The sequence below is a fragment of the Natator depressus genome, chromosome 3, assembly GCF_965152275.1.
Source record: "Natator depressus isolate rNatDep1 chromosome 3, rNatDep2.hap1, whole genome shotgun sequence".
In the NCBI taxonomy this organism is placed as follows: domain Eukaryota; kingdom Metazoa; phylum Chordata; order Testudines; family Cheloniidae; genus Natator; species Natator depressus.
This window is the reverse complement of record NC_134236.1, coordinates 13201747-13218149: the sequence shown is the minus strand read 5'-3', so window position 1 is coordinate 13218149 and position 16403 is coordinate 13201747.

Sequence of the window (16403 nt, the reverse complement as noted above, 5' to 3'; positions counted from 1 at the left end):
TGACTTGCCCCAGGTCACACAAAGAATGGGTGGCAGAGCTCAGAACTTATCCGTGACTTTCTCAGTTCCAGTCTAGTCAGTAAACCATCAGACCATCCTCCTGGGCTGTGTTTTACTTTCTGGCAATTACAGTCCATTAAGTCCAACTTCTACCCTACCAAATCAAAGAGTAAAAGAAGAGTGCCAGTGGAGAGGCTAATGGAGCCATGGGCAGGTTATGATAGAATTATACACTTATGGCTGAGCAGCACACGATAAATGTAATGTGTTTGAATTTCTCCAGAGAATTTAGTCCAATCAAAGGGACATTGTTCATTGACTTCAATGGGCTCTGAACCAGGCTGTAGGGTCCAAGCATCACAGGCATCTCTCTAGATAGGACTTTAAAGTAAGAGTTATTAAGTGGATTATCTGAGATGTGACTTTCGCAGTTGCCAGACATGGAGGAGGGGGCTCTCAGTAGCCAGATAATAACAGTCCCACTCGCTGTCTCACTCAGCCAGATATTTTCATTTCAGGGACTGATACTTTAACCAAAACAGCCTGTTTTATACAGATTCTGAAGGTTTGGTTTCTACTTGGTAAAACTGCTGGGGGCCAGTCAGAAAGTGACCATTTGTTCTAGTGAAGATTTCTAATGTCCAGCCACAATTTGGACTTTGGAATTATTGCAAATTTGGCTTTGGAAAATTCCATGGTCTTTGTGCAAAACATCTTGTGCCATCCCAGATGGTGTAAGATACGTTAGGCCACAGCGGTTTGTGAAAAACTTCTTGGGACATACAACGAACATTTATTGGTTTAGCTCCTGTCAGAAACTTACTTCTGCAGGCCACTTCCCATTGCCTCCCTGTGTTGTGTTCCTTAGCCAACCTGATATGACTCCATGTCCTTCTCCACGTGGCAGTTTCTTTGTCAGCACTTTGATCTGTTGCATAAAGGTCAATTTTGAAGTAAGGAGAGTTTACTTATGTAAAAGTCGTTTAGAATTCTGGAATCATAGAAATGCAGGGCTGACAGGGACCTCAAAGGGAGATCAAGTCCAGCCCCCTGTGCTGAGGCTGAATCAAGTAAACCTGGACCATACCTGACAGGTGTTCACCCAACCTGTTCTTAAAAACCTCTAATGATGGGGATTCCACAACCTCATTTGGAAGCCTATTCCAGAGTTAAATTACTCTTAGAGTTAGAAAGTTTTCTTAATATCTAACCTAAATCCCCCTTGCTGAAAATTATGTCCATTTCTTCTTTTCCTACCTTCAGTAAACCTAAGAAACAGTTGATCACCATCCTCTTTATAACAGCCCTTTACATATTTGAAGATTGTTATCAGGTCCCCCTTCAGTCTTCTTCCAAAACATGCCCAGTTATCTTCACCTTTCCTCATAGGTCAGTGTAATGGGGCACATGCCATGCCGCTCCTGTTTGGCCCCTCTCCCCCAAGACTCAGGGACACTTCAGGCTGGTGCAACACCCGTGATCTTTATTTGTGATCAAGCCCCCACCACCAGTTTCCAACTATATACAGGCTTTTTACAACAGCTTGGCCTACCACAGGCCTGGCCAGCAACAGATTAGGAGGCTCCCGGCTCCCATGTGAGTCTGAGCCTGATCTTCCCCTCCTGGTCTCTGCCCCCCACTCTTGCTCTCACTTCCTCCCAGCCTTATAACTCCTGCTAATGAGCTGGCAGGTGTGGTCTGTTGCCAAGTAAGTGTCAGGCTATCTACCCACCCCCAATCAAATCCCCCTGATTGGGACTGGAGTGGCAGGAGCTAATTAAGGCCTCTCTAGAAGCACCCTGCCACACACCTCCCCCCTTAAACTACCACCGGGGCGGGGCTGGTCTGGCCCCTTTTCCTCCTACCTGGGAGGCTGCTCTAGGGAGGCCCACTGATGCCCTCTGTGTGGGGTTGGTCCATCCCCCTGCCACAAAAGGCTCACTGGGTCGGGGGCAGACTGCCCCACAGGTCTACTGCTACCCACAGGTTCTCACACCAGTTGCAGCATCGCGGTCACCCTCTTGGCTGCTCCCACTTTTTTGTCAGCACGGGAGCCAGGTGGGCCTGTACCTTGTCCCGGCTGCCCGGGCCCACAAGTTCAGATACCCAACCCAAGGGAGTCCAGCTTTCCCTGCCTGGAGGCTCCATCTTCAGGCATTCCTTGGGGCCCCTCCCCTCTCTCGTCCTCGGGCCCCTTCCCCTGGGGTTCTATAATGGGACACTCCTTCGGTCCCTCATCCTCTGCTTCTCTCCCGTCTTCACTCTGGCTCTGTCGTCTAGGGTCTTTCTCCCCTGTCTTCTGGGGACCTAGGTCCTCCCCCTCTCTGGGGATGCCAGGTATAGGGTCTCCCCTCCAGTTCTCGAGGCTCCCCTCCCTTCTTGCCAGGGGGTCCCCTCCCATGGCCTCCTTTCCCCTTTGGGATGGGACCACAATCAGTCCTCAGTACAATGGGGTACAGCAACCCCTCTACCACCCCCACTTGTTGCTAGGCAAACCGGCCCTTGATCTCCAGAGGCACCTGGGATATGGGGCAGGGCCTCCAATCCCCGTGGATCCACTTGAGCACCTTTCTCGCCCCGGGAATAAACCACTAGGGCTTCACCAGCCCTCTCGGAATGAGGGAGTGAGCCGAGGCCATGTCCACTAAGCTCCTCTGGGGCTTCCTCCCCACCCACTCCATTTCTGGGCAATCTCTGCATTTATGTCCCGGCCACCCTCATCGCCAGCAGACCAACTGTCCCAGGCGACTAGGGGCTCCCTTGTTCTCCTCCTTTCTTTTCTCTGGGCTTCTCCTGGGGTGTGGAGGGATTCTCGGGGTTTCTTCCCCTAGTCCAGGTCCCGAACTGTCTGACCCTCCTTTCGAGGAACATCTGCCTCTGTGTATTCCTCGGTGAATTTGACAGTGGCCTCTACAGTATTTGGCTGGTATTTGACAGTGAGCTGTACCGCCTGATTGGGGCTGGAGTAGCAGGAGCTAATTAAGGCCTCTAGCAGCACCTTGCCACAGTCAGGTTTTCTAAACCTTTGATCATTTTTATTGCTCTCCTCTGGACTCTCTCCAATTTGGCCACATCTTTCCTTAAGTGTGGCTCCCAGAATTGGGCACAGCACTCCAGATGGGGTTTCATTAGTGCCAGGCAGAGCAGGATAATTACCTCCCGCGTCTTACATACAATACTTGTGTTAATAAACGAGAGAGTTTAGTAACCTTTTTTTTTTTTACAACTGCATCACCTTCTTGACTCATATTCAGTTTGTACTCCCCTAGGCCCCTAGATCCTTTTCAGCAGTACCAGCACGTAGCCAGTTATTCTCTGTTTTACAATTGTATATTTGATTTTACATTCCCAAGTCAAGTACTTTGCACTAGTCTTTATTGAATTCCATTGTATTTTATTCAGAGCAATTCTTCATTTTAGCGAGATCCTTTTATATTCTAATCCCATCCTCCAAAGTGTTTGCAACCCCTCCCAGCTTGGTGTCATCTGCAAATGTTATAAGCATACTCTCCACTCCATTATCCAAGTCATTAAGGAAATTATTGACTTGTACCTGACCCAGGACTGACCCCTATGGGACCCCACTAAATACACCCTCCCAGTTTGACAGCAAATGTATTCTTTGCATCTGATCTTCCAACCACCTGTGCACCCACCGTATAGTAATTTCATCTAGACCACATTTCCCTAGTTTGCTCATGAGAATCTTTTGCCAGACTGTCAAAAGCCTTACTAAAATCAAGACAGATCATGTCTTAACTAGAACCACAAGTACTTTGTTCCCCTGCCTTACAGGGACGTTGTGGGATAGGGTGTACCTGTATATCAATAGCAGTATAGCAACTTGTGTGTTTAAATGAGCCACTAAGAATAGAGCACATAAATCACATTTTGGATATACATCAAACTATACACCTGAGACAACACATCTGTGATCATGTAGAGTCACAAGAAACATGACAGTTGGGTTTTTTTTCCCCTTACATTTTTGTGTCTCCACACAAACATAGTACTGCTAGAGTTATACTACTCTAATTGCTGGTCTAGTTAAGCAGAGTAACCTCATAGTGAGGCCACAGTTTAATTGGGATAAATGTGCTTATTAGAGATTGTCAGAAATTTTCTGATAAAACTTGGTTGGAAACACCATTACTGGGGATGCAGAGAACCTTATGATCTGGAGAAATCCAAACAGGAGCCTTTGATCACCCAGAATGAGACTGATTTCCCCACTTATAATAAAATTTAGTTGTTGTGAAAACACAAAACTAACAAGTGCACGTTTCTCATGGTGGAAGGGGTGGGGGCCTGCTTTTGTCCTTCTCATTGGAAACCCATTTGATTTTTTTAAGGAAAGGACATTAAAAATAAAAACATTAATCCCTATTGAATGTTAAATTCACACATGAGTGATTAGGCCACTGTTAGAGAGCTTATTCCTTCACTCTCCCACTTCCCTGGTCCTTCTCGCATGAACAGAGAGCAACAATACCCGAAGTCCGAAGGTGCAAACAATTTGATGTTTATTGGGGTGAACTTCCAGCAAGTTAAATCCAAGTTCCTTTTTCCTTATTTTCGAATCCCTACTTACTCCCTGTTTGCCCCTAATTTATATAGTAGTATTCTTAGCTATACCACAACCAATCATTCTACTGAAATTTAACTAACCAATCCTAACATATTGTAACATGATTAGCTAACCAATTATATCCCACCACCTTAATTAGTTTACACCCAGCAAAATTAATTATACAGCAGACAGAAACAATTACAGAACCAGACAGAGATTATACAGACAAACAATAGCAAAGAGGGAACTATAATGACAAAACAATACAGAAGTGAGGATTTCACAACTACATCTATAAAGACATAAGGGTTTCCCAGCTGTGTCTATTGATAAGTGAGTTCTTACCAGACAGAAAACTATCAACCTAAATTTCCTTTTACATCTTCTAGGCTCTTCCCTTTCTCTGGAGGTGATAGATCGGATCACCTTCCTAACAGCCCCAGATTGACTAGTTTGGAATGTGAGGATGTGACCGGTCGCTTCCCAGCTTATGGCTGCCTCTGCTGCTTAGCCAAAGGCAATGGCCTAAGAACAGGGCCTCAGACTGTCACAGCGAGAGAAGGCCCTTACACAGATTCTTTTTTGTATACCTCTATTACTAGCTAAATTATAAACATATACCTATATTCTTAGAGTATAGGCCTTTACAGACAGGACTGAATATCTATATCCTAACACTCCACCCTTTTTTTTTTTCTTTTGGGATCCTCCTGCCCAGGTATCCCTGGAAAAGCATAGGACATATGGCGACACACTTTCTGATAGGGCCAGGCATCAAGGTGGAAGGTGTCGATGCTCCATCTGTCCCACTGCCCCTTGTGTAGTACCATGCCCTGCACCTTCTCTCGTACGGGCATACTACACCTATTCCAGTTAGTGTTCCAGATTTCCCAGTATAGTGGGCCTGAGAAGGTTGGGTTCGGGTTGTCTAGTACACGGGTCAGGGTGGGGTGGGGGGGCTTTACTACATTACTTATAGATTATAATTAGTGGCTGTTCTCTAGGGGGTTGTGCCCCCCTTGATCGTTTCCATATGCAATGTAACACACATATAGTTAACAATACACCAGCTGCTATGATAATCCACAGCAACACCGAGAGTCCTGACCACTGCAGTATGGTCCAACATCCTGGCCACCACCAAAAACACTGCTTCCCCTCCTTTGATAAGGTTAAAATTTTGTCAGCACCATCCTGTAGTGTGTATTGTAAGTGTGTCCAACTGTTGGCGCTTGCAGCAAGTTGCTCTTGTAATCTTTGTGTACTTTTGTCCATATTGTGTGTCCATTGAATATCCACAGTGAAATTTGGTATTGTCCAAACCAATTCAACTACTTGGTACGGTATGGGGTAATAGGTGCCGGCTCCCATTTCCCATTAAAACATTTGTACATTATGCTGCCATATCAAGGAAGATCTGGATCTACTGTATCTCTGTTATGGATTTCTTGACGTAAAGTATATAACCTGGAAGAAAAAAAGATAAAGGAAGAAGCCATTTCCCATTTTAACAAAACTGTGTGGTCAACTTAGCTAGCAACTGTTCCTGTTTCTTAATTTAACCCTCCCATGAAAATCAGAAGCAGCATCTGTAATCCGATGTGTTTTAAATGTCTAAGCCTAAATCATGCCAAGGATTCTGGCCTATTCATGGATGCATATCACATTATTATTAGTAGTAAATTCTATATTTTCTCATTAATAATCACATCTCACAAGTACCTGTGTTTCGCAAGTTCCACTCTGAATATACCTGGTAAATACCTATCTCATGATTCAAAGTCTGTTGAAGTCAATGGACAATGTCCCTTTGACTGGAATCAATTCTCCAGAGAAATTGAAACACATCACATTTATCGTGTGCTGCTCAGCCACTAAGTGCATAATTCTATTTAAAAAAAAAGAAAAGAAAAGAAAAGTGAAGTGTGCCTGGCAAAACTAGTTCTCACTAAACCCGTGGGGGGAAAGATCTCAGGAGAAGACTCTATTTCAATAGACAGATCTATTTGGCCTAGGTAATGAACAGACAACCCTGCTTTGCCAAAATGATCAATTTTGGCCATGTAATCCTTCTGCCAGGTAATGTAAGCAGGAACAAAGGCCGGGGTCAATATCTAGGGGTTCCTCTTAACAACACAAAACAGAGCCGGCTTGAGATCTCACCGACTAATCTAGGAAAAATGATACACCCTCCCCCCGCACAGGGTGCCTCTGAGAGGCAATACTTCCCCACTTGCGAGCACTGAGTGTCTATAATGAAAGAAACTTTTACTAAAGAAGAAAACACAACATTGATTTAGGAAGACTCTGCAACAAGGATTTGAATGTACACGACCAATAAGTAAAACACCCACCCTACAGTATCTTGAGCAGTGTCCCTTTTCTCAGTTTCCCACCTTGTGGTGTGAAAGCCCAAGGAACGAATGTCTCTTTAACATGCCAATCCCTTTTCCTTTCCACTGCCCCCCACTCTCAGTTTTTTGTCTGAGATCAGTAATGTCCCCAGAGTCCAGGTGTGTGTTTATCTTCCACCCCTGAGGAGAGAGGGTGGTTGAGTGATGCCTCCACCTCTGAACATGAGTGTCTCTGCAGTCACCATCACTGCCACTTCTCTCCACAACATTATATTCTGAGGTTCCACCACTTAGCCAGTGAAAACACAGAGACTTGAGCTAACAGAGAACCCTCTTCAGCTGTGTCATAAATATAAAGGGAAGGGTAACCCCCTTTCTGTGTACAGTGCAAAACAATCCCTCCTGGCCAGAGGCAAAACCCTTTCACCTAAAAAGGGACCCAAAATGACCAATGAGGGGACAAGATACTTTCAAATCTAGAGGAGGAGGAACAAAGGGTCTGTCCTTCTGTGTGATGCTTTTGCCGGGAACATATCAGGAATGCAGCCTTACTTACTAACTAACAGGAGTTGTAATCTAGCTAGAAATGCTTTAGATTTCCTTTTCTGAACACAAATCTTTCAGGGCTTTCAAGGCCCTCCTATGCTTTTTGCTCACCCATTGCAACTGCCCTATGACCAAGTGTCTGTGTATGGCCAGCTTGTTGGGAAGACAATGGTGTTGGGACAGAAATGTCTCCATGCTAATTCTTTAAATGAGTAATCTGTGCTTCAGGGTCTGCAGTTGGTGAACACACCTAGCAAGCAAAGGAATTCATGTGAGCAGGAAGTTTCAGTTTTCAACCTTCTAAGAAAAAGGTGTGGGGGGAAAGAACCCCATCCTGATGAAGGGAAGAATGAGTGTCCAGCCTTGAAACTGGTAGCAGCTAAGAATCTAAAAGCTAAGGTTTATGTTGATGCAAATTACTTGGCTGGCAGGGAGAAGAAGGACTTGCTAATAGCTGTTAGCACAGAGAGCACGCCCAATCAGCCAGTGAATTCTGTTAAGCAAGAGAAATCAGGGTTTGATCCTTCAGGACAGGAAGGAAAGAGAGACCTTAATTTTGCAAAGGAAAGCCACAGGCTAACCCTAAAAGGCCCAAACCCCCAGTGGTACTGAGCCAAAGGTATGGCATGACAAAAATTATTGTAAATGGACACTTGCAATGAATTTGTTGTTATTGCTAATGGTAATTCTTGTAACTAATGTGTTGCTGTTACGAAAAAACTGTAAAAATATACAGTGTTCCTATCTTTTGGAAGACTTGGCCAATCATGTGAAGCTAGCCAAGAGGGTGGGAATGGTCACCCGCAGCCAGGCCAAGCAAGCTGTCACACCTAGCTCTGTTCCGGAAACTTCTACCAGGACCCGGTCAGGGGTGATGGAACCGGACCCCATGCCAACGTCTGCAACAGCAGTAGTGAATCCAGTCCCAGAGACCCAGACAGAGCCAGTCCCAGAACCAGAACCGGTGGAACAACCAGCCATTAAACAAAAGGAAATCTAACACAATTCTAGCTAGATTACTTACTAACTTAACAGGAGTTGTAAGTCTGCATTCCTGATCTGTTCCCGGCAAAAGCATCACACACACAGACAGACCCTTTGTTCCTCCCCCTCCAGATCTGAAAGCATCTTGTCCCCTCATTGGTCATTTTGGGTCAGGTGCCAGCGAGGTTATCTTAGCTTCTTAATCCTTTACAGGTGAAAGGGTTTTGCCTCTGGCCAGAAGGAATTTTATAGCACTGTATATAGAAAAGTGGTTACCCTTCCCTTTATATTTATGACAAGCTGTCTTTCCTGCACTACTTGTGGCCAAAATGCTATCTCCATATTCCTTCTAACATCCGGTCCCCTTAAATTAGCTTATCAGCAAATTCAGATCTAGTAACCACTGAGGAAGAACCAGGACACTTAAAAGGGGCTATTCACCTCTGTCTTTAAACAGGCGGGGGCGGGGGGGGAAGGGAAAGTCACATGGTTTGTAGGACTCCTTAAACTAACCCACCTTTCCCAGAAAGGAACACCTGTCTCTAAATCCTCTCTAGCACTTACTCAGCTTTGGCATCGCTGCCCACTGCTTAGCAAGTGATGTTCAAGTTAGGGTAACCCTCTCATTTAGAGCTTGCTAAGTACAGTTCTGCTTCCCTTTACTAACACACTATAGATAAAAGCATTTCATTACCCTTCCATTCAACACTAAAGTTAATTTTAACCCCAAACAGCCAAAATTGTTCACTTTGGCAATACAGATCTATGTGTTGAGTCCCTAGGCAGAGTCACGTGTTTATGCAGATACAGTCTACTCCTGGGGTCTTTTCCACCAGTCTGTCACTAGGCGTCAGAGGAGAGTTCATTCAGACCCTGCTTACAGTTTGTTTGGGTGAAAACTCATGCTAGTGTAGAATGCAGGGGTAATGAAATCTTCTTATCCTTATTGCATAAATAAAGGGCAGCAGAACTGTTCTTAGCATGACCTAGTTGAATGGGTCACAGTGACCTCACTCACTAAGGAGGGGGAGTGATGCCAAATCTATGGAAAAGTCAGGAGGACCTGGGACAGTTGTTTCTGTTGGATAGTACGGACTCTGTATAAAGAGTGCTAGATACGAATGGATCCTTTTCTCCCCAGTGCTTAAAGACAGAGTTGAAAAGATTCAATTCAATTATTTCTTCTCAGTGATTACTAGAGATGAAATCATCTATGAGTGGATCGAGAGATGGAGCCTTAGATATAACACAGGGACAGTGTTGTGCTGTGAGAGAAGGCAGAGGCTGCAGTAGTAGGAAGGCTCCAGGCTAGCCAGTGAAATTGCTAAGAGCTGGGGCGTGTGATGAAACCTTAGGATGCAGCAGCAAAATCTTTGCTCAGATAACAGTAGCAAAGAGCTCCAAGTGGCAGCAAAGACAGCAGGCAGCAAGAAAGACATTACTTAACCCCTCATTAGCGTGAACCCAAGTGACTGCATCCCTTGAATTCTGGGACTTGTAGTCCAGCAATCATGGGAGGTGTAGGCTGCTAAAAAAGGCTGCTGGGTATGAAGGGCCTGCTCTCCTCAGTCCGAACAGAGTTGGTAGGACCTGCTGGGAATCTCTCTGGAAAGGAGAGCAGGGAAAGGCAGGAGGGATGTGATGATCTTAAGAACTACGATGAAGACTGAACCCTGAGTGATTGACCAAAAGCCTTATCCAACGCCACCCTAAAGACTCCCTGAAATTAACCTTGGCCATTGGACCACACCTCAGAAATGTCATACAGATTGGGGGATTATTATTTAAATCTATCCTTTAGGTGTGGAGGATTGTGAAGGGGGGGGAGAGGGATTTGAGAGACACACATGCTTTGTGGGTCAGCACAAGGGGGATGTTAACAAAAGAGCTGGCCAAATTCCCTGTGCTCTTCCCTCCTTCTTTCCTTTTCTCTCCTTTGCCCTCTTCCCTTCCTCCCCCACCCTCCTGCCCTACTCACCCCGGCACCACCTCAGGTCAGGGGGCACAGCAGGCTGTTTTCTTTCCAGGTGTCCCCCTTTCCCTGCAACGATCTGTCCCTTCAGTGACTCAGCCCTCCAGCCAGGTCTCACATTCAAGTCCATGCTTTCAGGGTATAGGCAAAGAGTTCAACAATGGGGTAGCCTTCTGGATTAGGCATGGGACCCCAGGCTTCCCCCTTTGGGTTGGGGTCATCTCCTGCCTGGACCCTACAATCTTTTATCTTATCACAGCCTTAACTAGGCAGAGGCTGTAGTCTTGCAACGATTCTCTCTGTTTTATTGCCACTAACGTGCAGCAGACTGTGCTTGGCGTGCAGCAGATTCCCCGGAAGAGAGTGCAGTGTGTTTGTCTCCCCGGTATCAGTCTGCACAGAAAGTATAGACAACAATTAGAAAAAAAATTTAAAAATTGGGGACCAGCGGAAGTAGATAGCAATGCGCAGAAATTAGAAGTAATAAACTGAATAAATATAAGTGAAGCTCAAGAGATCAGGAAAGACTCCATGGTGGCAGGGCCAAGGGGAACAAGGAGGTTTTATATAAGTATTTCAGGAACAAAAGAGATTCTAACACTGGTACAGGCCCATTACTCCATGGAGATGGTAAAATAATAATAATGATACAGAAAGGGCAGAAGTGTTCAATAAATATTGCAGCTCTGTATCTGGAAAGAAGCACAATGTTGTACATATATCACCTGTAAGAGTGTCCTGGACAGAAGTGCCACAGAACAGGTGTGACAGTGGCTGTCTTGATCACCAAATAGAAGCAGAGACCTCCAGAGTGACATGCAGGAGTCTCCATAGACTGAGGTACGAAGTTGGCTCCTGGGGGGGAGAGGGATGTGAGAGACACACATGCTCTGTGGGTCAGCACAAGGGGGATGTTAACAAAAGAGCTGGCCAAATTCCCTGTGCTCTTCCCTCCTTCTTTCCTTTTCTCTCCTTTACCCTCCTCTCTGCCTCCCTTCCTCCCCCACCCTCCTGCCCTACTCTCCTGTCTCCCCCTGTCCTTTCTCTCCCTGAACACTTCTCCTTTCAGTCTTCATCTTAACCCCTTCTTTTTTTCTTACCTATTCGCTCTCTTCCATGCCCCATCTTTTCTCTCCTCCCCTACCTTCTCCCTCATTTCCTCACCCCTTTTCTTGCTGGCCTCATTCCTAATTCCAGAAATCCTCCCAAATTGAAGTTCCCACAGCCATAACATTAGTTAGTTAGCAGGTGATTAACTAACACAGCACTACAGGGGTCACACACTATTCATTTGGATAACTAGTGTGTCTGGTTAAAGGGAATTTGGATTACTGGAATTATCCTGGAAATTGATTTTAACTCAGGTAGTTTTAAAATTACCACATTTTCATTTGGATAAATAAATCACATGTATTACTGCTACTTATCCATTAAAATTGGCAGGAAGGCGTGTTCTCCAGCATAGCTTCACTGGAGCCTTGAGTGGTTTCTGAAGATAGCTAGAAAGGTCATTCAGTTAGTTCATTGACTCAAGGGGTTATGACAGCTGTGTTCTTCTCTTTCTAGATCTCAAAGGCAACTCCCTAGACAGTACTTTAAAGGAAGAGTTATTAGGGGGATTATCTGAATTTATGATGTGATTTTAGCAGTTGCCAGACAAGGGGGCTCTCAGTATCCAGATGATAACAGCCCAACTTGCTGTCTCTCTCAGCCAGATATTTTTGCTTCAGTGACTGACACCAAAACAGCCTGTTTTATACAGATTCTGAAGGCTTGGTTTCTACTTGGAAAACTGTGGGGGGCCAATCAGAAAGTGACCCATGGTTCTAGGGAAGATTTGAAATGTCCAACTTCAATTTGAACGTTGGAATTATTGCAACTTTGTCTTGGGGAAATTCCATCATCTTTGTGCAAAACGTCTTGAGCCATCCCAGTTTGCATAGGACACATTAGGACACAGGGGTTTGTGCAAAACATCTTGGGACATATAACAAACATGTATTGGTTTAGCTCTGGTCAGCAACTTACTTCTGCAGGCCACTTCCCATTGCCCTCCCTGTGTTGTGTTCCTTGGCCAACGTTATATGACTCTATGTCCTTCCCCATGAGGCTGTTTCTGCCACAGAGAGGTCAATTTTGAAGTCAGGAGAGATTCTTTATTTAAAGTCTTTTAGAATCATGGAAATGTAGGGCTGAAAAGGACCTCAATCAGAAAATGACCCATGGCTCTAGTGAGGATTTGAAATGTCCAACCTCAATTTGAACGTTGGAATTGTTGCAACTTTGTCTCTGGGAAATTCCATCATCTTTGTGCAAAATATCTTGTGTCATCCCAGTTTGCATAGTACACATTAAGCCACAGTGGCTTGTGCAAAACATCTTGGGACATATAATGAACATTTATTGGTTTAGCTCTGGTCAGCAACTTACTTCTGCGGGCTACTTCTCATTCGCTTGCCCGTCTTATGTTCCTTGGTCAACTTGATATGACTCTGTGTTCGCCCCACCTGTTCTTACAAATCTCTAATGACGGGGATTCCACAACCTCCCTTGGAAGCCTATTCCAGAATTTAATTTAGAGAGTTTTCCTAATATCTAACGTAACCCCCCCTTGCTGCAAATTAAGCCCATTACTTCTTGTCGTACCTTCAGTGGACCTAGAAAACAGTTGATCACCATCCTCTTTAAAACAGCCCTTTACATATTTGAAGACTTATTAGGTTCCTCCCTCAGTATTCTTTCCAAAGGACTAAACATGCCCAAGTATCTTCACCTTTCCTCCCAAGTCAGGTTTTCTAAAGGTTTGATCGTTTTTGTTGCTCTCCTGTGGACTCTCTCCAATTTGGCCACATCTTTCCTTAAGTGTGGCACCCAGAATTGGACACAGCACTCCAGCTGTGGCCCCGCTAGTGCTGGGCAGAGCAGGACAATTACCTCCGATGTCATACATACGATATGTGTGCTAATACACCGCAGAGTTATATTAACTTTTTTTTACAACTGCATCACATTGTTGACTCATGTTCCATTTGTAATCCACTATAGGCCCTAGATCCTTTTCAGCAGTACAACCACCTAGCCAGTTATTCCCCATTTTACAGTTGTGCATTTAATTTTGCCTTCCTAAGTGAAGTAATTTGCACTAGTCTTTATTGAATTCCATTATATTTAATTAAGAGCAATTCTTCATTTTAGCAAGGTCCTTTTATATTCTAATCTCATCCCCCAAAGTGTTTGCAACCCCTTTCAGTTTGATGTCATGTGCAAATTTTTATAAGCACAGAAACATTGTACTGCTAGAACTAAGCTGCTCTAATTACCATAAAGTAAAGCAGTGTAACCCTATAGTGGGGCCACTGTTCTACTGGGGAAAAGGTGCTTATTAGAGATGGTCAGAAATTTTCTGATGAAAATTGGTTGGAAACACCATTACTGGGGATGCAAAGAACCTTGTGATCTGGAGAAATCCAAACAGGAGCCTTTGATCACCCAGAACGAGACTGATTTCCCCACTTACAATAAAATCTAGTTGTTGTGAAAACACAAAACTAACAAGTGCACGTTTGTCATGGTGGAAGGGGTGCAGGCCTGCTATTGTCCTTCTCATTGGAAATCCATTTTTTTTAAAGGAAAGGACATTAAAAAATAAAAACATGAATCCCTATTGAATGTTAAATCCACACATGAGTGATTAGGCCACCATGGTCAATGCAACTGTTTGTATTTCTACACGCTCACATGGACAGATCAGTATTTATTTTGTACCACTGCTACTAATCCATCTCATTTGTTGTTTTTAAGGGAAGCGAGTTCTCTCACAGCTTGATTTATAACCCCATCACATTGCTCCATGGTACTGTTTTCATGGCATACAAATGGAAAAGAAATAAAACAAAATTATCTTGCTGGAAGGTTGCAATGTAACGCTACTTGTTAGAATTCAGAACAATAATGCAAAAGAACTCCAAAAGAGATGGAGACAAAGCAGGCTGCTCCCTAAAACAGAGAGGCTCAACTCACTCCACCTTACTTTAGGCTTTTCCTCTGAAGACTGACTGCCAACAACACAGGTTGCACAGTTGCCTCAGAGCCCCATAGCCTGCAAGAGGGATCAGGATACCGCTTCCAAACTTGAAGTGTTAGTTTGTATTTTTAACAGTTTTCCATACACCACACATGGCAGCCAGATTTCCAGTCTTATCATTATAATAAAGAAATAAAGGAAAACACCAAGGGGTGTCTGTGCTGGGCCCTTTGCACTGTATTCCCCCTCTATAGTGCTCATTGCTTTGCTGTCAGCACCTCCTCCACACAGCCCTCCCACTTCTCTTCCACATTGGTATCTCTAGAGCTCTGAGGGCAACACTCTCCATACAGTGCCTACATCCTAGCTCTGCCCCTTTCACCCCCTCAACACCTGGGACTTATTCCCTCCAAAAAAAGCCTTTATGTAACCCCACCTGGAAACTCTGCAGCACCCAGATCTCCTTTCCAATGCCAGACACTCTGCAACAGGTTCTCCTATTACCAAGCCCAGGGGAAATATGGGCTTTCCATGTTTTCAGAGGAAGTGCCCTCCCTCCCAATAAACCCACCAGGCACATCCCCTTCACCACTTCCTATCCCACCTCTCTCTTCTATGCCTGGTCAGGAAATTGCATAAGGACTAGGTCTGTGCCAACTGCTCCCATCAGTATCTGGTCTCCCAATTCTAATGCCTGGCTCCTATTTCCCTCTTCAGAAAGATCCCTCCCCCCCAACACACACACTTCAAAGCCCTGACTCCCCAATATATTCCCCCCCAAAAGGGCTCAGCTCAGTCTGGTGGCCCCCAAATCCCTTCTGTGTGCCTCTGAGTCCCCCCAGTCTCACCTCACAAGTCCCAGTTTCCTGGATCCCCCCATGTAACTCTATCCCCTCTAATTTCCACACCATGTGCCGCTGACCCCCCTGATCCCACCACATGTCCCTTTCCTCTTCATCCCACCGCTCCTTCTTCTCCTTCAGCGCCCCCCCATCTGCCTCTAACTCCCAATCCCCAGATCACAAATCTCCCCTGCCTCTCACCTCAGGGTCTTTTCAGAGGGGCCCCAATGGCCTCTCCCTCCCTTCTCTCTCCAGGCTGCTAGGCTACCCCCATCTCTACTCTTCAGCAGGATCCCAAGAGTGGGTGCTGCCCTCCTAATCCACAGAGAGGCTGACGGATTTTCAGGGGGAAGGACAGGGCCCAAGCCTTCATGAAGACTCAGCTCTGCTGGAGCCAGCTCTGCTGATTTGCGGGGAGCTCTATCAACTATAGTCATGTTCAGATCCCGGCTTTGTCATGGCAAAGACTGTCAAAGTCATTTTAGAGGGACCTGTTGTGCCCTTGGTCTCTACGACATACAAAGGCTAAGGGAAAACCAGGCAGGCCCCACTGCATTCCACAGAACTGTGTTTATTACTAGGTACAAAAACACTAGGCCTGGCTTCCCATGGAGACTTCTGCTCAAACAATTTTGATGGCTGCATGAGTAGGAAACATGGAGGCCAACTGGAGGGATCCCAACGGTTTAAAAGGATAATACTCAATTCTTATACACCACATGATGCCCCCACCCACACACATACATTCATGACGCAGAGTATCCTCAATATTATTAAGAAAAGGAGTACTTGTGGCACCTTAGAGACTAACAAATTTATTTGAGCATAAGCTTTCATGAGCTACAGCTCACTTCATCGGATGCATGCAGTGGAAAATACAGTGGGTAGATTTATATACACAGAGAACATGAAACGATGGGTGTTACCATACACACTGTAACAAGAGTGATCAGGTAAGGTGAGCTATTACCAGCAGGAGAGTGGAGCGGGACTTGGGGGGGGAAACTTTTGTAGTTGTAACCCTTCTGCCAGGCCGAGTTGATAGCAGCAAGGGCCGGGTTCAGTACACAGAGGTTCCCTCTCATCAAAGCAAATGCAAAACTGGCTCGAG